This window comes from Tachypleus tridentatus, chromosome 5 (genome assembly GCF_004210375.1).
Source record: "Tachypleus tridentatus isolate NWPU-2018 chromosome 5, ASM421037v1, whole genome shotgun sequence".
In the NCBI taxonomy this organism is placed as follows: Eukaryota; Metazoa; Arthropoda; class Merostomata; order Xiphosura; family Limulidae; genus Tachypleus; species Tachypleus tridentatus.
Genome location: NC_134829.1, coordinates 36,024,249 through 36,050,057, shown reverse-complemented (window position 1 = coordinate 36,050,057; position 25,809 = coordinate 36,024,249). Strand labels below are relative to the sequence as shown.

At 34.5% G+C, this 25,809-nt stretch overlaps 2 long non-coding RNA genes across 5 annotated transcripts in view; both read left to right on the top strand.

Annotated features, from left to right (window-relative positions):
* The window catches only part of LOC143250937 (uncharacterized), a 154,859-nt gene that overhangs the window by 70,697 nt on the left and 58,353 nt on the right, over positions 1-25,809 (top strand). For 2 of the 4 annotated variants that reach the window (XR_013028446.1, XR_013028443.1), the window contains exon 1: positions 20,737-21,891. The exons of 1 other annotated variant lie outside the window; for it this stretch is intronic. This is a non-coding gene — a long non-coding RNA (uncharacterized LOC143250937). Of the gene's footprint in view, positions 1-19,923; positions 20,494-20,736; positions 21,892-25,809 lie in introns of those variants that run through there. One more of the 4 variants, XR_013028445.1, reaches the window with a different exon arrangement.
* On the top strand, positions 109-19,077 carry LOC143251245 (uncharacterized). The gene is made up of 2 exons (XR_013028546.1): positions 109-148; positions 18,453-19,077. It is a non-coding gene; the product is annotated as an uncharacterized LOC143251245 (long non-coding RNA).

Sequence of the window (25,809 nt, the reverse complement as noted above, 5' to 3'; positions counted from 1 at the left end):
TGTTTTCCAATTGGAATTTTGTTTTCTTAATTTTAAATAAAAGCGCGAACATTTAATTTCGACATTTTTCACCAGGGGACGTATTCAATCCTGTGATAAGTTGGCAATATGCCAACAGATGCAGACTTGGTTTATACCAGCGATGTTGGTAAGTGTGTTTCTGTTCAATGATAGCCTTGTTGGTTGTGCTTTCCTACGTATATTACAAAATACAGAAATATCTTATCTAACGAAAGGACCATCCTATTAATTCCGTGTAGAATTTTTATGAATCAGTGTTTGAAATGTTTGGGTTTGAATAAGTGTATTTGTTAAAACCACATCCGCGAGCGTGCGTTTGTGACGTTGAAATTCAAACCACATGACCAGCTTGCTTCCTCTTGGCTGCTACCATTAGCCTGTTACACTACGGTGTTTGTAAGTAACCATTACTTTATACTACAGTAAAATACCATACATATTTTTGAAGTTAATCTAGAGTCATGTGTGCCCCTTACACTCCAGAAATATGAAAACTAATTTATTTTATCGCAACATAAGACATTGCAACAACATTTTAATAGATGAGTTGTCAAGTTTTAAAATGATAAATAACTAGGGTTATATGATAAGTACATAACTGTTTATTACTATTAAGTATTTAAAATTACAGTTGTACAGAGTAGTAATAATTTGAGGAAATTTGTTTTCATTTGTTAATCCTCAAATTACTGAATTGTTTACAAACTTTCCCAACCCATGGGGTCCACACATTATTCAGTAATCTTATATTTTTTCCTGTATGTAAAACTGACACGGATTTCTCGACAAGGGAATAATTTATTTTGTATTTAAATTACGTACGATACCCCAGCGGTAATTAGTAAATTTAATTATAATATTGAGCAAATTTGTTGTTTAAATATATTGTGACTCTCATGCTATTACTGAATCCTGCTACCAACAAGTTCATGGAGCCGTATGTAATCTAATGTACAATTATAAATACTTTGGAAAATTTTGATAAAAAAATCGCCTTATTAGTAATTCTAGGGTTAATGAGTAGGCCTTATATCATCAGACTTCTTGGGAATGTAATTTCCGCTACAGATACCTTGTAGAGTTCATAAACGTATATTTGTAGATGATCACCACCTTGTGGTTTTTCTCTTAAAAAGGTCGAAAAAATGTGTTAATAATATAACTACAGTGCTTTTAATAATGCTTAGCATGTTAATAAACCAATGTCCTGACCTCGTTTGCTTTTTTGTTCTGTTTATCCCATAACTGTCGTAAGCTGTTAATGTTTTAATTTATTACACTCTACTACAACTTAAAAGTGTTAATGAGACCTTTAGTTTAGAATGCTTTGTCAAAATGAACTCTTGTTACTTAATAAATACAAGAATTGGATAAGATAAGGTGCTCAATTACGTAAGGGAGGGAACATGTATGAATAATTGTTTTTAAGGATTTAAGTCTACACTAAATAAAAATGTATTTAACTTGTAGCAGTAGTTTAAAAAAAAACTTGTACGTTTTTGTATAAATTATTTAATCTGAAAACTGGTAATTTATCTAACCAAATGTGTAATACTAAAGACATGGCTCTCCTAAGCCTTAATTTTTTAACTTAATTGTTTTGTGAAGTACATTAATAGCTTGTTTGTGCAAGTCAAAATAAATGAATACTGTTCAATATGAAGACATTTTCATATGATATTAATAAACCCTTGTGTAGTTAAAATTGTTTAATTGTTTTAAAGGTTTAATAATAAATTATTCGAAATAGGAAACCCAACACTTTATTAACAGCATTGTAAGACATTTATAAATTACTCATTTGGTGGAAATGGAAACAGTTTTAGTATTTTGTTGATCATAACAAAAGGAAAAACACAGAAGTCTAGAAAGCTGTGTAGTGGTAAAGTGGAGTGGTAGTTCTTCACAACCTCGCGAGTCGTTTTACTTCCAAAATATTCTTTTAAAAATATATTTTAAGAATGTGTTTTATGTGGTTGATTTATCAAAGTGCAACACGCTAACTGGTACTGAATATTCATTGTCACTCATAAGATGTAACTAAATACCTATCTTGTCATAAAGTAAGTTGTGTATTTCATTTCTCTCCATCACCTAGGACTAATGTAAAGGTGAAATTGTTTCGCTTCTTAAGGTGTTAGGGCTGTGACCCGATTACATTGTGGTACATGATTATTGAACTAGTTTAAAATAAACGTATTTGTGTTGAACCCCGAGGAAACACTGAAGTGGAGTCGTGAACTTGTTTAATGATCACTGATTTCCGTCAATAATATTTCATTTCCGTTTTTTTGTTGTTGTTTGTCATATAGTAAGAAAAAAAAACGCATGGTTAGGATTTTCGAATAAGGTAAAAACTAAGGAAACATTTTCGTGAATGAGACAGGGACAAACGTTGGCAGTACAGTAAGAAAAAAACAACGTATTAAGTCTCAAATTCAAGAAAGTTCAACAAACTGTACAAAGAATTTCAATTTCATGGGTAGATTTACAACAGATTTGGACGATAAAACTAGTTATGTAGCTTTAGAATATTTAAGACTGGTCTGTTCTGAGAATAATTAAACTTTTACAATTTGATTAAGTTTCTAAACGCCTTAAGCAACAGTAATTTGTCCCTATATTCTGTTTAGTATGTTATTATCATTAGATGTTATGTTTTATTTAGGTATGAATGGTATACAAAATAGTTTTATAGCATAAAAAAAAAATTCTGGTTTTCACCCTAAACTTTGCGGAAGAGTCAACATGAGAATAGTAACCATATTTCAGAAGATAAAACTCCGTTATCACGAAACGGTTAAATTATTTATGGAATAGTTGTTTACTGTCACAGAAAACAGCGAGGTTTGTTTAATGATTGCGTTTCTCATAACGTGATTCAGTATTTACTGTACAGCTTTATAAAATTAATGAAGTGAAATGTGGAATGATCAACTACTTCAATAACCAGTTGCCATTTTTGAGACATTCTGAAAGAAGTTTCGGAGAAGAGATATCGGAAACTAGTAACAGTTCCAACTACTTTCATTCTAACATTGTATATGTACATATAAAGTACTTGAAAGGTTTCCATGTTGAAAAACATTGAGAATGCGGGATTTCGAAATATGTCACGTGATTGGATTGACAAGTAAGTTTTCGAGGTAGCAATCTAGCGTAATGATTGGTCATTTGAGTTGTCGTGTAATGACGCATATATCGCCAACTCGCATCTGTTATATGCACTCGTTCTTTTCTGATAACAACGTTTTTGTACGTCTTAAAACTAGTTGATCTTCCAGGCATCGTATGCACAGCTTAAATAGAACGATATTTTCTCTTTGTCAAATTATTTAACAGTAGCTAAAACTACAAGTTATGGTAATCTTAACATTCATAGCACTGTGTGCTATCCGTGGTATTTATCCCTTGGTGATGTTAAGTCATAATAGCCTGTACTAAAGTTTTTATAACTTGTTTTTATTACATTATTTGTTTTTGAATTTTGCGCAAAGCTACTCGAGGGCTATATGTAGCCGTCCCTAATTTAGCAGTGTAATATTAGAGGGAAGACAGCTAGTCATCACCACCCACCGCCAATTCTTGGGCTACTCTTTTACCAACAAATAGTGGGATTGACCGTCACATTATAACACACCACGGCTGAAAGAGCGAGCATGTTTTGATGCGACGGGGATTCGAACCCGCGACCCTCAAATTACAGTCGAACTTGTTAACCCACCTGGCCATGCCGGGCATGTTATTACATACGGACATTGTTACACAAATTGTATGGATTGTGATACTGCTTACAGCTAAAACTCCTAATGCAATACTTTCTACGTCTCATGGTTTATACGTTTTGAAATTATAGTTTACACTTCCTTAAACATTAATTTCACTATTAGAAATGTTTTGATATATTACACCTTTTATTACTTTTATATATGTAAAAATAGCTGGTATGGGTAGAGAAAGCTCTTACTTTTCATAACACGTATTTAGTTGGTCAAACATTTTAATGTTTGTTTAGGATTACGGTGGAAAATATCACCAACGTTGAGCTCAGTTGATGAATTCTAATCATAAGTGAGAGTGGTCAGGACAGTAACCAGGTGATTTAGTACCAGAGCAGGTCATCATGTTTGCCCCCCCCTCCCACCAATTAGTCAGTTTGTCACCCTCACTACTTTCCGCCCTGCTTCCCCTACTCCGCCTTACCTACGGGTAAGATAAAAGTATATTAAGTTAGCTCTAGTCCTTGCTGCCTACTTTGGTCCGAAGGTAATTGTAACATACTTGAAGTTTTGGCGTGTAGAAAGCTAATGTAGCAGGAACTATAAATGTTGACCTCTATTGTAATATACTGACGTGTATTTATATTTCATTCCTTATTGGAGGGCTTGTAAAATATTACTCGAGTGGATTTGCGAAAACTAATACACATTGTAGAATAAAAGTGCTTGAAAATTAATACAGTCAGATTCGCGTCCACTTTTCTCAAACAGTAAAATAAACACCACATTTAATCAGTATGTCTTCCAAATCGAGCAGGAGTATTATAATGTCTTATCTAATTATCTGTCACTTACTAAAAGCTTACACAGGTATCAATTTCTACATAATAAACAAATTCTGACAGTTGGTAAATGAGACTTGAAAAACGTGGTTTTCTTGTTTAATGTTTTACCCTCTCGTGTTCTAGATTCACCTTATGTTGGATGAATGGCCCTCGTGGCTCTTAAGCCATTGATGATAAATGTGTGTGTGTGTGTATGTGTGTGTATATATATATATATATATATATATATAAATATGATAGAAAAACATGTGGGTTCAAGAAGTGTTGATAGAAATGAAATAAAAACCCTATAACCCGAGCGCTTTGAAAAGATGGATCTTTCTTTTTCAGGGGACAAATATGTATGTGTGTTTATGTTCGTGTGTAAATAAGTCGACTATACAGACCAGATCACACCATTCAACTATGCAATCAAAGTATGGTGCATTATAAAGTACTGCTTCCTGAAGCTATAGAAAGGTGTAGAATTGATGCTAATGGACAGCTTAGGTCAATAGACAGATATTTTGGCTGGTATTAATGGACCACGAAATAACTTCGTTAATGTTCGTTTATAGTTTGTTTTTGTATTACCATTAACAACATACACACTTGTTAACGTCCAGCTAGGTGGTATGCTCTAAGTCCATGCTTCCAGACAACTGAAATATATCTATACCTTAAACTTCTTTCGCATCCATCAAGTTTGTTAGCATTTCTACCGAAAGTGTACAATATACCATGCTCGTGTTGTAGCTGCGTGCATTTTGTGTAACTTTATCTTTCACTTGCTTTATAGCAAAATTCCAAACAGTATTAGGTTGCTCAAGACTGTTGGTTCTAATTTAATTTTAGAACTTTTTAAATTTCATATGCAAATGCAACAAAACAAACAAAGCCAGCAGCTTAGCGATTACTTTGTATGAAACAATTAGAATATTCCTATAAAATATAATGTTAGTTTTTCTAGCTACACTGACTTTATAGGCAGTGTGTTTAAACCTACGGGTTTCCAAACTGGGACTGTTGCAACTGCCAATGGTTCTAAGGCACTCAGTATCTAAGTTTCGTTCAGTAGGGGAAGAGGATAGAGTCAGGATCTGGAACATAATATTCTGCTAGACCTTATGCTGAGAAATTCTGGAAAATTATGTTATAACAAACAGTCAAAACAATGATGATACTGACGTAAGATTAAAAATACTATTCTAAGATGGCATAATAGTGTAAAATAGCTTTATTTGTTTGACCTTTGATGAATTTAAAGGAAAAACAAGTACACAACTGCGGATGTTCATTTTCTTTAAACAAAGTCGATACGAAATGAGTTACGATTTTGCCTAAGTTCATCTGTTTTGTTCTGGATACAAATTGAAAGATATTTTCATCAAATATTTCATTTCATCAGAAGAAAGAATAATGCGTGGCCCATTAGCGATACTACGTACAGATTGATGTAATAAACTGCAGTGAAATACAGGGAATAAACATAAATTGGCCTCATTTTTATTGGGCCAGCCTGGTTTTCAAATAATACGTATTACTTGGAATTTGTTTTTAATACCTAGCACATACAAGGTGAAATAAAGTTTACACCGAAGATATATAGCTATTTGGCCCCTCCGCTAGTGCAGCGGTATGTCTACGGATTTACAACGCTAAAATCAGGGGTTCGATTCCCCTCGGTGGGCTCAGCAGATAGCCTGAAGTGACTTTGCTATAAGAACACACACACACACACACACACAGAGAGAGAGAGAGAGAGAGAGAGAGAGCTATTAACTGGTTTAAATTGTTATGGTTAGTTTGCATACTTAAAGAACGACCCAATATTGCAATCATATTTTTTCTATTGTGATCTACAGGGTGGCCCGTAAGTCCCTACCCATCCATATATCTTGTGTATCCAGTGTATCTGTGTGCTGTCCCTCATTGTAGCTGTATAATACTATGTGATGCCATGGTCTTGAGACATTTTCAAGTGTAAATGGGCTTAAATCGGCCATATTTCTCTGAAAAAAATAATAATACATGCGTAATTGAATATAACAACATATGGATGGGTAGGGACTTACGGGCCACCCTGTACACGCGCGCGCGCACACACACACACACACACACACACACACACACAGAATTTTTATTTGGCGTAAAGCTGTATGAGTACTCTGTGCGCTGAACCCACGAAAGGGTTAAACCCCAATTTTTTTTCTTAGTTACAAATTTTCGAGGTTATACGCTGGAGAGTGAAAGCAAACGAAAGTACTGGTATTTAAAGTTCGTAAGAAATTAACTAACTTTCAGTGTTTCTTTCAAGTAATGTTGACAGAAGACATAACTCAGCTTTATCTAAAAACAAAAGTAACCTTTGTATATCGTTATTTTTATTAACTGATGTTTATCATTATTTATTTACTTCGTGTAGACTAATTTTCTCTTAATCCTTATTTGTTTTGTTTGTTTTTGGAATTTCGCGCAAAGCTACTCGAGGGCTATCTGCGCTAGCCGTCCCTAATTTAGCAGTGTAAGAGTAGAGGGAAGGCAACTAGTCATCACCACCCACCGCCAACTCTTGGGCTACTCTTTTACCAAAGAATAGTGGAATTGACCGTCACATAACGCCCCCACGGCTGGAAGAGCGAGCATGTTTTTTGGTGCGACAGGAATTCGAACCCGCGACCCACAGATTACGAGTCGAACGCCTTAACCCATCTGGCCATGCCGGACCCTTAATCTTTATTTATTTGTCGAGGAAACAGGAAAGTCCGCTAGATGTTCTTCGGTGTTATTTAAATATTAAAATGCTGTTAAAAACGTGCACAACCCGTTTTTCCCATAAATGGTTTTAGTTGTTGAACGATGTTGCATTTTTGCAGGGAAAGGTTGTTATATTCTTTTTTTCGTCTGAGAGTAACACAAACATCAGTTTATTAATTTGAATATATAAGGTCACGTTAACTTGATTTTTCAGCGTCTAATTTGTGAGTTTATTCTCTGTTGTTATCACGTGTTCTGGCCTTTTTCTGAAAAGTTTTTACCAGTAGGAGAAAACTGTAGAATTTTGACACAAACGCGTGAGGATCTTTAACGTAGACAAACGTTGTAAAAATGCCTCTTTCGAAAGTTGAGTTTAATAATAAAATGTTGGTAACCACGTACTTCAAAGAGCAAAAGAGGAGAAAAAAACACGACACATTTACGTTTGTCAGATACATGGATAACCATGGAATTTTGTTTGTATTAATAAACAGAGTGGGGGAGCCTGAAGTTGAACTGGTAATTGAAAACGTAAAGTGCTCGAATATTATGTAGCCAAGTATATGGTGCCACATTCGTTACACTTTTTAAAGTGACGAATCAGGATGTGTAACCGTCATTCTGAATGGATCATTAACTATTTGAAATGTACTGTTATTGGTGGTCCTATTATGCGGTTCGTAAAAATGTTATCCATGTATACGTCAAGAAAGAATTATCCACTGCAATTATGTGCTTTGACTACATTAGGCTGGTTTCTAATAACTAATTAACTACGTTAGTTCAGTGAGTGATTTGTTACATAAAATATAAATTTATTGGTGCCGAAGGATAGCTATGGTGGGTTATGCCCAGGTTATTCAAGTTATTTTTTATAATACCTCTCAAATTTAATGCCCATGGACCCCTTCCATTCCTTTCCCCCCATCATAGATCAACATCAAAAACGAAAGTTGTTTTTAGAATCAAATTTTACATTAACATTAACCAAATATTCAAAGATATTAAAGTGAACTTCAAGTGTAATTTTGAATTTAAACTTAGCTGATAACAAGAAGCAAAAATATTCGAACTTAAGTCGTTTGAAACGATACTCGTGTGCCTTACGCTTTTATCATCTTTGTACTTTTTATGGCCTTCTTTGTTGACATACGACAGTTCTTGGCTATCGGCATTTTACACTTTAATTTATTATTGGTACGTCACTTCTACAGAGCCTCAAAGTATTTATTGTCTTGCCAGTTTTCCCACTAACTTTGGCTTACATCCGTTTAACAATGTTATGTTTTATTAGTGGTGACTGGGAATTTTTTTCCCTCTTCACTGATTAAACTGAGGCCAGGTGGTTTATATTACGTAATCTAAACTAATACCTAGCACGAACAAATTTCATGCGTCGGAATTCATAGCAAAAAGAATTACGTTTTTGTTTATGATCTTTGATTGCTTCAGAGAACCTTTAAAACACTTGTGTAAGGAAGCATATTTTGCTAATATAATGATAGGTAAGCATGGTCAGATGGTCAGGGCGCTCGACTGGTAATCTGAGGGTAGCCGGGTCGTATTCTCGTCACACGAAACATGCTCGCCCTTTCAACCGTAGGGGCGTTAGTTAGTTATAGTCAATCCCATTATTCATTGGTAAAAAAGTAGCCTAAAAGTCTGCGGTGAGTGGTGATGACAAGCTGCCTTCTCTCTGGTATTACACCGCTAAATTAGGGGCGGCTAGCGTAAGTAGGTAGCCTTCATGCATCTTTGCGTGAAATTCAAAGCAAACAAACAAAATCAACAATATATTGGTATGTCTTATTCAGATGCGATCAATACTAAGCAATTTAAAGTTTACATAACGTAACAAAAATAAAACACGGATTAAATGTGTCGGAAATGGTGATTGGATATAGGTAGAGTCAAGGCTGGCCAAATGTATGAATGGTGAATTGAACTTGCCATGACCTTGTCAAATTCAACGAACAAGCCATCACTATCACTTTTTATTCAATCTGTTGTAATCTCTGTTTGCATATCTCTAGAGCTGGCCTTAGACAAAACTGTAGCCTGTTCGAACTTTGTACTTGGTTATCCTGGCATGGCCAGGCGGTTAGAGCGTTTGACCGCAATCTGTGGATTCGAATCCCCTCCTCTCCAAACATGCTCGCTCTTTCGAACGTTGTAAAGACCAATCCCAGCTACACAAACTCGTACACATCCAAAGCAATAAGTTATGTGAAACAGGATACAAGTTCCGGCATTTGTTGCACATTGCGCTATAAGTGTCATCTAATCGCCCATAAAGTGTCGCTTTTATTATAACAACGAGGGCTTCAGTTACCCTTGTGGTAGAGCTCTGAATTTCGGATCTGGTGAACCTGGTTTGAATGTGTGAGATACAACAAAGTGTACCCAGCTATGGGTGTATGTAACAGTTTAAGCTGTGAGTGTGCTTCCAAGTACGGCAATCAACGTAAGATGCTGCTAAGCGACTGTCTTCTGATTGGAATATTGTTAAATTGATTGTCTATGTAATTTTGCCATAGATAAAAATACATAATTACGTTGATTGGTTTTCACATGCTCTGATAGTTGAAATGAAAGAATGTTACTATGGGTTGAGTGCAGTTTCGGTAAATTATCTCGTTACGTCAGCTTATTACAGACTTACAATAAAGTTGTAGAAAAGGCATCCTATTTGCTTAGTGTCAAGCGTTAATTTGCCGAGCAAGTTTAAGTAATGCCAGACAAAAGATTTAATTGTTAACTGCATGCACGTGCATCAAAATCTGCGTTATTTACAAAAAAACAAAAACAAAAAACTCGTGAATTCTTATTCTAAGATGCATCTAAAACAAAACTGGTTGGCCGACAGGCGGGCATATTTTCAACTAATAAAATATTTCTCCTGTGGTTTGCCATTAGTTAAAAATAAAAAAATAAACAGTTCCAATAAATATTTGTTTGTTAAAGACCCGTTTGATATTTAACACTCCTACGAAAAGTGGGGGCCTAATAGGCCCCAGAGCAACTTGAAAGGTTATTAATATTAGGCTAATAATTTTGTATTTAAATGAAATTGCCATTTAAATCCATTAATGAATGGATTAACGAGATTCCCACTGTCCCTATCTATTATCTAGCGAAACCACAGCCAGGGGAACGGGCTTGGAGAAATCAGGACTAGAAACGTCTTTTCGTAGGAGTGTTAAAGTATTTCACGTTCCAAAAGGCGGGAAAAGAATGAAAACTGTTCACGTGCGTCGTCAGTGTTTATTTTTTTTATTTGCCTCTGTTTAGTAAGGTACTCGATTTAATCTCTAAAACTAGGTCATTTTCTTACTTTCAACGTTTTAAGTAGGATAGTAGTAAGTCTACAGGTTTACAATGCTAAAATTTGGGGATCGATTCCCCTCGATGGATACAAAAAATTGTCCAATATGGTTTTACTCTAAAAACCAAAATAACTTTTCCCGCTACAACTAAGACTATTTGCCATCCAGTGGCACAGCGGTGAGTCTACGAACTTAAACACTGAAAATGGGGTTTTGTTATTCGTAGTTGGCACAGCATAGATAACCCATCGTGTAGGTTTATGCTTAACTATAAAAAAGAATAAAAATAGTGAATAAATATTTTTGTGCGTAAACCTATCAGCATAAACTAGTTCCGTTTTTTTCCGTCAGTTGTATTTGATTAAAATACAGGATAAATATATTTGTGCGTATGTGTGATTAATTTTTAAGTACTAGTTTTATTTTTAAATTAGATTTATGGTTGTACTAATGGGTGGATTTAGAGCTATAATCATGGACTCTAATGATAAACATTTTACGATTTTTAGTAATGCTATTTATTCTTATTGTCATTAGTTTGTAGACGAAACGTTTACGATATTGGTTTCTTTATATTTACCCCCCGAAAGCTGCGTGTGCTAATAACCTTCCTTCATCAGTATCTAATGAAGAAACGTATGTTAATAAAACAAAAACTGATACATTGCTCACTCCTTACGGTTAGATCGAGTAAGGGAAATTTCGCATTTTGTCATTAACCTTGGATTATTTACGCATTTTTAATACCTCTACTAAACATTTTAACAATTCAGTACGTATGTGTTGAGTTTCATATTGTTAACAAACTTTTGTTTTTTAATACATCCTTATGGTTAGAGCGATAAGAGTGCGTTTTATATTACTTTAAATTTGTGTTGACAAATCTTAATATATTTACATGGTCGTAACAGATGGAGAGTTTCATGATTTCTCAACCCATGTCTTTTAGGTTTTTAATATATTTATATGGTTAGGCCGGGTTGGGAGAGCTTCATCTACCTCTGTGTGAATGAATTTCCTTGTTTTATACACTTTCGGTAGTTCTCTGCAGATACTAAGATAGTTAATATTTCTAACTTGTGGATTAACGCTGAAAATCCAGACTTTCTGAGCGATGGAAAATTACGTGTATTCTCTATTTATTTACTACGTGTTTAATTTAACATTAGTGCTTATATGTACATGATATGCTGACTTAGAATAACAGACATCGAATTGCATCTCTAGTTTGTGATACTTTGTTTGACCAGGGCCATAAGTAAATTGGTCGTTACTACCAGCGCTTAGTTATGTTATATTTTCCTGTCCGCAGATGTAGCTTAGCTTTGTCGGATAAAGCATCACGTTGGCTGGAAATATTCGCTTAGCATGTGAGGTAGCTTTAGTTTCTTTTTACTTTCTTTCGTGTCAGTTTGTAGTTGTACTAAAGTAGCCGTCTTACGAGTGCTGTAGTTTGTGTTTACTGAAGTGTTTTTGCTTTTCAACGGTAAACTTGGCAAATATTTGTATAATAAGTCGCATCTTGATTGGATTTTGAAACAGTTAGCACTTAAAAAAAAAAAAAAAGCTGACTAATCAAAAATAAGTTTGAATGTGTTACCATAGAGACGATTCATCGTCTGACTAGCCAAAATTAAGTTTATCCAAGGTATTGTTACTATGGTGACGAGTCGCCATCTTCAAAACGGGGTAATAAAGCTTCTGATAACGTTAATAAATGGAGTCCCGAATAATCATTACGTAAAATGCGGATATTGTTTGATAAACAACCTAATTTGTTGATAACATCAGTTGAAACAGATATATTTGCCTTAGGATAAAATACTCTATGTAGACGGTGGAAATAAACCGTTTATTCTTCTAAACCTTCGATGTCGAAGTTTTTGGGTTTTTTTTGTCCCGTTTAACCAGATTTCCGAGAATGTAGAAACTGAAACGGATGAAAAGATTAGTTTATTGGATGTAGTGAAACAAAATCATGATAAATATATCTCCAAACAATATAAAAAGTTTATTATTAAATTGATTAATTAACTTCTAAATTTTTTTTCGGGTGAACTTTATCAATGGGAACGTCTGTTGTAACAGTGCGTCACCGGCGATCATGAACTGGGTTCTTAATTAAATACTACATAGGGCCTTGGTGTTGCCATAGCGAAGTTTCGAGATTGTTCTATAGCTGACTTTTTATGTTACAGATACTGGGCTTTTGTTCAGAATGATTTGATTCTTGGGATTGTTAATTGTATCGTGTGTTTAAGAATCATACCCATGAAGAAACTCAAACCATTAATACCACTGTCTTCGGTCTTCAGTGCACCAAGGCCTCAGAGTTTTGACGTACGTTCATGTAGAAGTACAGTAGGAATAGACTGGGTAACAATCGAACCACGGATGATAGCTTAGTCGGTACAGTAAATTAAAGAGGGCTCCTAGGTTCTTCTCGTATTGAAGCTGTCGGTCTGGACCTGACCCTTCTTAGGGCTGTTCTGGTATTTTGTCCTCGCCCCAGGGTCACATTCCATCCCGTGTCCTAGCGAGCGGTCCCAGGGTCTTTGTAGGGCGCCCTCGAGAACGTTGTATGCAGATAGATGTACGAGTAGGGGCCGTAGGGGATGGGGGAGGACATCAGCTAGAGAGAGAAAACGAAAGTATCTCTCCTCAGTGCACAAGAAACGCGGTCTGTACTCATTATCAAGGTGAGGGTGGGTCTAGAGATCTGAACGGTTTGAAAGGGGCTCCCAAATAGAAATTAACCGAAAAACTTTTGTTTTCCGATAAATTAATAAAATAAATAACAGTACTAAAAATTAGCCTTAGGTTGTTCTTGCATAACTTTAAATATCGCTCATAATTTTGTAATGTATTCACTGGAGTCTATATTCGGAGTAATTATTAATCATATATTTGCTTCCATGGCTCTCCTGAAACCTGTATAAAACTGATCACTTGGGTTTGTTGGGGTATTGTGGCATTCAGTTTAAAAATACACACTGAGGAAACAACGGCAAAGTTTTCGTGTTTATTCTTAGTGCTTTCTATAACATGCATGCATCTATAAGATTAGGACTTGGGCTTAAATGTGGGTCATTTCCGGCTTTGTTTTAAAACCCAGTGTTTACTTTGCCTCACACTTACGAGTTTCGTTATTTTCAATTTTGTTTGAAAATCGCGACTCAATGAGGTCCGGCATGGCCGAGTGGGTTAAGGCGTTCGACTCGTAATCTGTGGGTCGCGGGTTCGAATCTCGGTCGCACCAAACATTTTCGCCATTTCAGCCGTGGGGGCGTTATAATGTGTCGGTCAATTCTACTATTCGTTGGTAAAAGAGTAGCCCAAGAGTTGGCGGTGAGTAGTGATGAGTAGCTGCCTTCCCTCTAGTCTTACACTGCTAAATTAGGGACGACTAGCGCAGATAGCACGAGTCATTGTTATTCATTAGTTAGCCGGAAACACATCATACATTCCAATAATACATAGTAAAGTGTCATCGTTTTCAAAAGCCTAATGACAGCAAATGACTTTTAATTGGATTTTATTTTCAAATTGTAATAGATTGGAGTACACACGTGTGAGTGTAAGGGAACGCGTAACATCAGTCAGAATCAACCAACGATTTTTAATTTTTTATATTTGATTAGAAGACGATTTGAACTTCTATTTTAACATTCCACTGGCTTCTTTCACTGCGAACGTATTTCTCGATAACTAGAGGCGGGGGGGGGTTAACTTCTGGAAGAGCTCTAGACTTCTGAGCTGGTGCAACGGATTTCAATACGTGTGATAACGTAAAATATTCTTGTTTAAGCAGAGTGTCTATCTGTTTATAAAGTGGAAATTAATACGTTAGCGTAGGGGTGTTGGTAGTAGGTTAATGTTGACCGGCTGCGTTCCCACTGGTCATTAGTTGAAAATTATGAATGACATCAAGTACACTTAGTAGTTTTACCATCAATGCAAATGAAAGATGAGAATAGATCCTTTTAACAGCCAGAAAGGGAGGAAAAAACTGGTGAAAAGGTCAAATTTGGTGTAGAATTGATTACTATTTAAGTTAAATTCTTGTATCTGTAAACAGCGACTTGTAGATTTGGACCTGGTGGAAGTGTTTTATGTCAGTAGTTCTTATATGCTAATGTTTAAGACGTGTATACAGATAAGCTTACTTCTAGTAATGAAAATTTATAAATGACGTTTATATTAATTTAGAACTGTGATCGTTGACTTACGAAAACAAAGCTATTAATGGCGTCAGTGCAATTTCGAGGCAAACCTTGTTACATCAGTGCGTTTTTAAGTAGGATGAATAAACGTATAATTATGTAACATTTCATTAACCTTTACAAGTACATAATATTATACTTTATAGAAAAAAAACAGCGTGAATATATTTTGTCAGTACCTAAGGTCTGTTGATAATCTGGAAGCGCAAATAGTCAAGGAGCTTTACGTGAAAGTCAACAAACACAGACAACTACGAATTTAAAAATTTTCTTTTTTGTAAAGATCTGAATCATGCAAACGCCAGTCGTAACATTTGCTAGACGTTATCCAGAAATTTCGACAAAAAACATCAAGTGACGTACGATTAACACTAACACTCCTGGTGTGCGTGTGTATTGGTCCACATACACAAAATGTTGTTTGAAACGTAAACACACGTGTTTAAAAATCAATAATTCGATATAAAGAAACCTTAAAACCAAAACTAAACCTTTTTTTTTTATTAGTCAGCTGTATCATAAGTCTAAAGTTTATATCACCTAAAAAACAGCATTTCAATGACTGCTACTTTTTATAACACTACCAGGGCACCATAAACTTTAAACTGCCTACGAAGGTAGTGTCTGTTTTATTCTCCCAAAATATGTATCATGATATTATTGGTGATTTTATGACGAAACTCTGATTACATAAGGTCACCACTAGAGGAGGAATTGCATAATTAATATTCACAACTCTGAATTCATTATTAATAATCGCAACAAAGTTTATGTACACATATATTGTTACATGAAGGCTAGTGTTGAATAAACAAAAGTAAATAACAATTTGTTTGTTTTATTGTTGAAATAGTGCCATCTTTAATATTACAACATAAAAAAACGAATATTTAGACTTAAGAGCATTGAATAAGCGAAACTGTAGTCCACAGCCAAGGGTACAGCTAGTTAAAGAAAGCATTAGGCTATTATGCCATAGATTTTCTCTTAAAGTTTACTCCTGATGAGAAAAAAAAATTGCGACACATGCATGTATTATAATTAAAAAGTACATTTTATATAACGTGGAGTAATAACTTACACAATATTTTTGACATACGTAACTTATTTTAGGTTACTTATTAAGTGATAGATAAGATTTTAAACTCCACAAAAGCATAATTTAATTTTCTAACTTTAGATATACACACTGTTAATTACCCTGTTGAAATATGGAGATGTTTTTGTGCATCCGTTGTTACTGACATTCTGACTGACGAGAACGTTCATAAAGTTTTTCTTTGCATAATTACTGTTAATTTAACAATAATACCTCCCGGAACTTAAAAACTGCCCTATAAACAGTCGTTTACGTATTTACACATGATTGCATTTTATCGTGGCCCTACCTCGTCTCATTGTATTATTGAATAATACCAATGTTTCTATTTTATTAGTTTTTATATAATTGAAATTAACTCTTCCCAAGTAAGTTCGATGCCAAATCATGGTGAGCGTACTTGTATTGTAAATTATTTAGGTTGTCTTTTACCTTTCAGATGAGCTGAAAACTGCAGAGAGTTTGCGGGTTTATGTTGGCTTTATTAAGACGAGACAGACTTTGCGAATTAGGCTATGAAATTTTATTGTGTTTAAACTAAGTAATTGAGACATCTTTAGCCAGTGTCAGCTTTAAATCTAGACCACATTATCCATACTCTAAAGAAATGTAATAAGTGTTAAACTTAACTATACTCGGAATATTTGCTTTCATTGTATTAATTATCCTACATTTTATTTTTAGGCTTAAGTATCAAAACATCATTATAGACGAGATACTTTTAGAATTAACTTGTTTTGCAAATCAATATCTTCCATGGTGGCAAGCATTTCTTTGTTCACATTAGTATCCTAAACCTTATCGTTACAACTTAGTCAAGTTTTAATAGTTTTATTTTTTACATACTTCTTCTGTTGAATGCCAAATTTTGATTTTTTTTTATCAAACTTAATAAACTTGTATTCATTTTGAACACTTGCATTACGTTTTGGAACTTATGATTTTGGCTGTCTTTAGTTTTCAATGTCTACCTCATTTTAATATAAAAATTCAAAGTTGTGATTTGAAGAATCACAACCTTTTTAAATAATGAACTGTCATAGATAGGACTTGTTTTTTTAAAAGTGGATTTCATGTTGATGTTTCTTCAAATTCTTGGCTAGTATTAACTTTACATGCTGTTCAATTAGATACAAATTATTGTAGTATGCTAGTACAAACTTTAAGTTGGTTATATGGATAGTAGAAATAATTAAATTTCTGTAATGTTTATTTAAAGAAAACTGCTAAGAAATGTGTGTAATGTGTAATAAGAAAAATTAGTATGAACTTTGTATGATGTATATTCAAATATAAATCTGAATGAAATTTAGATAAATGGCTGGGAAACTTGTGTAATGTCATATTAAGAAAAAAAAGGCATAGAACAGGTAAAGATATCTATCTTGGTATGAAGCTAGTAGGGAACATTCACTAAATATCAAATCAAAGATTAATACTATCGTAGAAGTCCAGAAGAACACCTATTTAAATAATACCTATTGCATGTTTTAAAAATAGTCTACCAAAACTAAATTTAGATTTCTTTAAAAAAATCTGATAGGTTGAGGTCCTGAATATCTGGTTCTACTTCTGTCATACTTTAAAACTTATCTCTAAACAACTGTTGTTGTTTTGTTATGTATTAGATAATCATAACTCTCCTACCTAACCACTATTGAATGTAGTTAGTTTCATTTGTTACATTTCTAAATACATTTTGTGAAGCTACAATATACAACAGCCACTGTGTTGAATGTGTTCTGTAAGGCTACCGTGTACAACAGCCACTGTGCTATTAACATTTTGGTCTCCTTGAATTTTCAACGTGTAATTGATCCTATATAATCATACACTGATTATGATTCTTTATGGTTTTACACATTAAAAATTATGAAAACTCAAGTAAATCCTCATTTAAAAGCTGGTAACTTTTACTGTGCACATCCAAGTAATAGTAGGTGTTAAGATTCGATTTATTTATATGAACAAAATCTCACCACAGCTACTACATATTAATAGAGGAAAGCATTAGGAATTAATTAACGATGGCATATTTCTGGCAATTCTTGGTCCTGAGAAATTATGTTCAGTCAGAAATTAGTTAAGATACAAAACAAACCAAATAACTCGGATGATCTCAGTAACCAGACGTTCTTTCTTTAGAGGATAAATGGAGAATAAGGAAGTTCTACCCACAGTTCCGCTTACCAGGTTTCCTGTTTTTAGTAATTTTGAAAACGCATTCATTCATAATATCTGTCATAACAGTATAATCAACGTCCTTTCAAAAAACAACTGACTTGTGTTTTAAGCTGTCATTTGGCAACTATTATACTGAGCAATATGTAAGTTCTGATTTAGAAACCAGTAATCAGTTGTTGTTTTTTCCACATTTCCTTTTGCAGGCGTTGAAACTTAATTGCGCAATCTGTTTAGAAACACTGTTTTGCATGATGAAATACTCTTACGAGTCTAATACACTTAAACATTTTACCGTGTAGGTTACGACCAAGTCTACTCCTTGATTGAGAAGTCTTTTGCCTTGTACATTCCAGAGGCCGCTTACTGCTCCCATGTCCTTCCCGGGTTTCATTTCGTCTTAACGGCTGATAGCCGCCGTCGAAAAGATGACATTTATTCAGGAAAATGCATAGTTTCTCTCTCTGGGAGACTGAGGGAAATGCAGGCATGCCCAGTGCTATTGAAAACGGGTCGTAGACCAATGGCGGTTCGTCAAAGACTTTAAACGCAATATTCGAACATCCGAACTGTAGAACTTGAAAGTCAGTTTACAGGAACACTGATATTTAACATGATTTTGTTAAGAATGTTCATGTTGTTTTTCTGCATGTTATGGATGTTGGGTCAGGGTTAACCACAGTGTACTAGCAGTAGGTTTTCTTTTCTACTGGAAACTTTATAACTTATGGTGTCCACAGTTTTATAATTATGAAGACGTCATGATGTTGGTCATTTATAGAGATAATGAAAGATGCTACGAAATGATATTCATTCTATATCCACAAAGTTTTTTTTTCTTCGAGTTTATTTATATTCTCAACATTATGCCTCATTCAGTATCCTTATCAATTTCATCACAGGCGAAAATAATCTTAAAATTGCTAATTATACTCAATTGTATCTTACAATAAAGGTTTTGAATCTCTTTACCATTTGACTTTTGTTTCTTTGTTGAATCTTAAGAAAGGGAGATTTTAGTATTTCTTTAGCAATATTACTAGGCTGAAAATGTAATTGAACATACCGAGCGGAAGAACTAATGTACTTTAACATTTATAGGTTTTAGTTTTCTTTTAAATTTGTTTGACATTATATAATTCTAGTACGTTTTTCTTGCGGAACAGGTTTTATTAACTTATAAAGTTATGGTTAAGCCCGGATCTATATAACTGGTATAATTTCATCTGAAAATAGAGAATTCCAAAATGAGCTAACAATTAACTATGATAACGCGTTTAACATCTTTATCAACAAAAACCACTTAAACCTATTTTCAGTGTCGTCTAATTGTTCTGAATGCTTTGAGAGAGAGATCTTTCATAATAGATTTTCACCTTTATATGGCTCGTATTTGTTCTTTCTAAGTAAAGTTAAAAGAAATATAAAGTTCGCTCTGTTTTTTCCTTATACATTTGTTTTCAACTTGACTTCCACCTACTCGTGGGTTTCTTACGCATGCGCTAGGAATGTCTTAAACTGAGAATAATTTGTGCACGCCCTCTTGATTAATATTTATTTATACATTACCGTTCTTTGTACTTAGACAGGTACACTATATGGCCTTGGATCTTCTGCTCACACCCCTAGTTATCACAACATTTCTAAGGGTGTTGATGTGTATCACCTTTTTTTGTTACGAAAGTTTCATGGGCCTAATTTTACACGTGTCAAGTAAGCGTAATCTTTAACCAGTTATTTAACTTGTTTCTGTAAAATAATTGTTATAGTTTTAGTCAAGGTTAAGATGTAAGGTATAATGCATCTTCTAGCCTGTTTATGGCTGTATGTTGTATTTCAGTGTTCCGTTTGTTGCTAGTGTGGGCATTTCAGACTTATCCTCAATTTACCTGGTTATTTCGTATTTGTGCAGTTGACCCCATGTTTTTAAATCAAACAAAAGAGACTGTCTAAATCATTGCGTACAGATCGTCCACTTTATTCTACGGTCACTTAACCCGAATTTCTGAAAGGAAATTGTAAGAGTTGCGTGAGAAACCGCCAAGTTTTAAGAGGGTAAACTATATGCTGAATTGGGATATAGATAATAAAGCAGTTACCGCATGGAACTAACTGATTACCGGTAACTCTTGATATGATTTGACAAGCGTTGTTAGTGTATCATATCGAAACGTTTGTACTGATGGGTCATTGGATCCGAGATACCAGCTTTTAAGGCGAATGCGTTGAATTTTTCATATCGGCAGCAATGGCTTCTGAAGTGTTACTGATATATCGCATTAAGACAGTTAATTTGTTTAATAATTCTACTTTTTGAGTGTTTATCCGTAGCGAAATTATGAGGTAAGTTGTTTTCTTCATATCATATAATAATAATAATAATAAAAATCTTCATAATAATAAGCTAATGTCTGGCTTTCATGTGGTAGCAGATGGGTTAAATTAATGTGTAAAAAAAAGATGGCAAAACGTTCACGAGGCTGATAAAACAAGTAATAAAAAATGTTACTTGAATAATACTGCTTGTTTATCTATCTGTAATTGCTGAACGTTGACTTAAACACATGTAAAATAATGAGAACAGATATATATTTAAGTCTTTAGTACTCCACCAATGGCTGTATAGTTACCATGGGAAACGGGTGATCATTTGAATCTTTGATCGCTATAGTAACGTGTAGAATGACGGTAGACGTTCACTTTCAATAAACATTCTGTTCCCGCGCTTCTCTTAGTCGTTTCAGGCTTCACTAGAACTATCCGTCAGCCCACGCCGAGAGCGACCATTGGTCACTCGAAACGACATCAGTGGGTGGAGACACACGGGACTGAAATCAGCTCTTTGGCTCGAGGAGTGGCAAGCAGGCATGCAAAACCGCACGTAACGTTACGTATGTGTGATTTCTAGAAGAATGACTCTCCTCTCAGGGTTTGATTATACCGTGCTATTTAACACCACAGATAGAACCAACGAAACTAAGTTATTCAAAATGTAATTCATCTTGTTAACATAATCAGCTCATTAGGGAAACATCAGCGGTGTGTTGCTAAGAGGAAGTACATCATACAGAAGACGAGCCCATATTCACAACATTCAGGAATTTCACCATTCGTCTTTCCGCTGGTCGTTCCTATGGCCACAAATTGTGCATATTATACTTTTGTCCTTCCAGATAAGATGATCATCGTCCATCAGTGAGTCGGACGGAAAATCTTATCCAACACGACAACACGTAAAATGTCAGCGTCCGTTAACGTCCTAACTTTACTGTATGTGTGTTAGAACGTTAAGATCAAATACCCGCTTCTTTCTACAGATTAAACGTTCTCTCCTCTTCAAAATGTTTCCAATCTAAGATATTGTCAATGTTATTGAAACTACTGTCTTCTTACAGCCTTTTGAATTTTTTATTAACATTGTTACTGCCTTCCAGTGGCACAATGGTATGTATGTTTGTGGACATACAACGTTAAAAACCAGGTTTCGATACCCGTGGTGGGCTGAGCCAAAAGTCCATTGTGTCGCTTTGTGCTTAACTTCAAACAAACAAACAAACCCTGCTATTCTATTACAGCATGGCCGTTGTTTTTATCTCGAACGTGGAATTGATTTCAACGACTGTGGAATATTGAATGACTACCGCCTCTGAATAAGATATCAAATCGGTATGTCATTCCGTATATGCTAACAGAAATACGTGGATATTTTATAGATTTGATATGATTCCAGGACATTTACAGGTAACCTTTTTGTTTTTTGAAGTACTGTATATTTATCTTTTGTATTCACGAGGTTACGTTTTTCTTTTACTAAGCCTATAATTGTTTTTTTCGTTTTATCGGTATAGAGAAAATTTAATATTTATGTATACACACGTAGACTTGTTGCAGTTCTCTTATTTCTAGACGTGTAATGAAATTCAGAGTAATCTGATAAGCTCGTTTGTGGAGTTCAATGTACTCCTGTTGTATTTCAAATGGGGCTTATTTTAAAGATTACTCATTGGTTCCTCATACTGATTAGTATCTGTTTGTGATACAGACGTTTAGTTAGGCTTATAATCGAATATGCTGATGTTATTTTTATAAGAAATATTAATAAAAAAAAATCACGTTTTCAAAATGAATTTCAAAGAACGTGGGCACTGTCATGCTGCTATTTACAATTATCAACCGGTGTAATCTAATCTGGTCTGCTGTGACTGCGAATTACTTGTAAGTTTTAACCTGTCATGTGGTTAACTTGTTAACCACATAAACATATCTAATTTCTTTCGCGTACAGAGACAGTGTCTATTAGGCTATATTCATGTTTACTAAACCGCGCGTAACGGACTTTAACTTCAAACGTTCCAGATTAATCAACCACGAACTGCTCGAGAGAAATAATCACTGACCGATGGACGGACGGACTGAATTTCCCATATCAAAGTTTATGATCGCTATATATAATAAATTCACTAAAACTACTAATTGTCCTTATAATATATTGGACTGTTAACTTAAGGCTATTAGACTGAAAAAGAGATTTTTACCATAGGGAGTGACTGCACAAGTTTCAAAACTACTTAAATTAGGATAACACATTTTTCTTAACCACTTGACGCGTGATCTGATGTTTATTATATCGTGTTTTAAAACCATAGACAAAATTAATTAAAACTCATCTAGTTAAAAAACAAATCGATAAATATTTCTTTTAAAACACGCTTAAATTGTCTTGAATCTAATCAAAATAAAAAAATCTCTTCGTTTTATTTTTCACAGTTGGGCAGGATTTCCTATCTTCTTTTTTGTATTTCGCTTTCAAATCTTTAGTGTCGCTGCTACCTAATAACATGTTATGCTAAGGAAAAGTAGCCGAGAAGAGGGAAGCGCCGTCTGTCGGGTGATTCTCTAAATACAATTGTGTTTAATCATTAATCATACATATTAATATCATTCAGTTACGAATGAACTTGGACAATTTAATTTGTTTACTGTGTCTGATCAGAGCAAGAAAATTAGGTCCAAAACCGCAATGTCTGGTAACCCTTTGTCACATGGTACACTACGAAAGATGTGTGTGAAATGGTCAAAATATGGGCGGATAGTGAACAGGACATGCTTATACTAATAATCCGGTTACTGCATCTGTGCACTATCTTACGCTTGTTTAATCGTCTCATCTGCTTCACCAACAATGCTGTTGCATGCTGATCAGGAATTACTGAGTATCCGGACTGATTAGTAATCCGGATGGTTTGAGTTAGATTAAAAGATCTGAAATCGATGGTCATACAACTACTGTAGCGACTTTGTCAACTGATCTATATCGTTTATAAAGTATCACTACGCCATGAACATGTGAATGTAGGACCTTTAGCCTAACAAGTCCTAACAGCGAAGTGAGATCCACAAAATAACATAGCAGGAATTCTAAATATTTAAGTTTGATTGAATTGAATTATTCGAGTTAGCTACAATTATCGGATTGTTTTAAACGAAGTCAAGATGCAGTTGTCATTATGTTCACTTCGTACTTGATATCTGTTATACTGTTCATCAACAGTTTCCACAGGACTGCAGAATATGTTACAAAATAATAAAGATACGTCCCCTCTTTGTTTCACAGCAACTAACTGTTCATCAGTTGTTTCGACAGTTCTGAAAATATAGTATGGAATCACTAAATCTTTCCTTCCTTCTACCTTTATTCCCCAACGAATAATTATTTAGAAAGGCGTAAAAGTGATTTCGTTCCACAGTTCATCAACTGTATATTGAAGATGAAGAAAAGGGAAGAATTTTCCGTCGTGATGTTTTTATGAGTTAATTATAATTTTAATATAAAAAAGTATCGTCCATTTGTACCAGTTTGAATGGGTTTAATTCTTGTATGAGCAAAAAGTCCAGTAAATGAGCATCTCAAAGCGTGCCCTATTCAGTGTACTTGTATTGGAAAAGGTAGAAATTAGCCAACGAAAAGCTGTGGAAGAATTTCTCAATCTTTGTTTTATTGGAAACAACCTTGTAGAGGGGGGGGGTACTGCCTATTTTAAATTGTGGAGCCTATTATACAGCTTTGTCTACTGGTACTATTCCCTCCCTCCCCCCTGAGAAAGAGGCAAATATATTCCTTTCGTCAGTATACTGAACTAGGATTTAACCTCAAAACATCCATCCCCCATACTTTACTAGTCTACGTACACAAAACTGAGAAACAAATGTAATACTTAGACTTGAACCGGATTACAATAATCTATTAAAAGTATCACCTATAAAGCAAAAACAGCTTAGCTAGACAGACAAACAGATTAGTATTTTATCTTCCGACTTCATGTGTGTTAAACTAATATATTTTATTCACAGGTGGACTGAATTAAAACAAATACATGACAAATAATATAACAAACTGCGTTAGACTTAAAACAGTATATTACATACAATCAAAGGATTAAACATTTTTCCACCATTAGTTTGTTTTGGCTTGTGGTGCTGTTAAATTACTTTTGATCAAGAGAGGTTTAGCAACTCGAGTTTTGCCAAACTGCTGAGTAAACCTTCCTTAGATATTACCTTCAATTATATTTTTCGTGAAATAAAACATTCACTCCTAGGTAATTCGATGCAAAGACCAGTATTTCTAAGACGGTAACAGTATTTATTTGGTTTTGTGACCTAAGTACTTCCTATTGTTGTTGTTGTTTATTATTATTTTGTATTGCTAATTTTAAGTGTCAAACACCATCTGGTGATGAGAAATGTAATTGTATTTCTTATAATTACTCAGTTTACTTTAAAGAACGCGAGAACAGTACTTAATTATTCAGGTTTTTAAAAGCAGACTTTATCCTTCATCTTTACGATAAATATTAAGAGCAGGTTTATATTATTCATAATTTTTAATTAACAGTTTCTCAGAACTTACTCCGAGTATCTCAAAGTTTCCTCTCAAGTACGTCTTGTACCTCTTTTGATAACAATATTTTTCTCTCACAATTTTTTTTTCTATAAGACCTTTCTGGGTTTGTTTCCTGTAATGCTTACCTTTCTGGCAAGTTCGATATCGTGTCAAACTCTGTGTGTGTGTGTGTGTGAGATTCTTATTTCAAAGCGACAGTTCCGTACATCCTCCCAACATGTCCCTAGTTCTCTGAAACATATCAAACTAATATTGAAATTAAACACTTATATTTACTACGCATTCTAAACATTAATAAATACTTTTATGAGCATATTTAAAGAACACTTTAAAATCTATTTTATACTAACTGCAATAACTCATTGAATTACTACATGATTCTTTTCGTAAACGGACAATGTATATTTAGATGTATAGATTAAATAATACGGCGTGAATTAAAAAAACTTTGCCTTTTAAACATTTTAAAACGCATTTTAGTACCAGAAATGTCCGGCATGGCCAGATGGGTTAAGGCGTGCGACTCATAATCTGAGGGTCGTGGGTTCGCATCCCCGTCGCACCAAACATGCTCGCCTTTTCAGCCGTGGGGGCGTTATAATGTTACGGTCAATCCCACTATTCGTTGGTAAAAGAGTAGCCCAAGAGTTGGTGGTGGGTGGTGATGACTAGCTGCCTCCCCTCTAGTCTTGCGCTGTTAAATTAGGGACGGCTACCGCAGATAGCCCTCGAGTAGCTTTACGCGAAATTCTAAA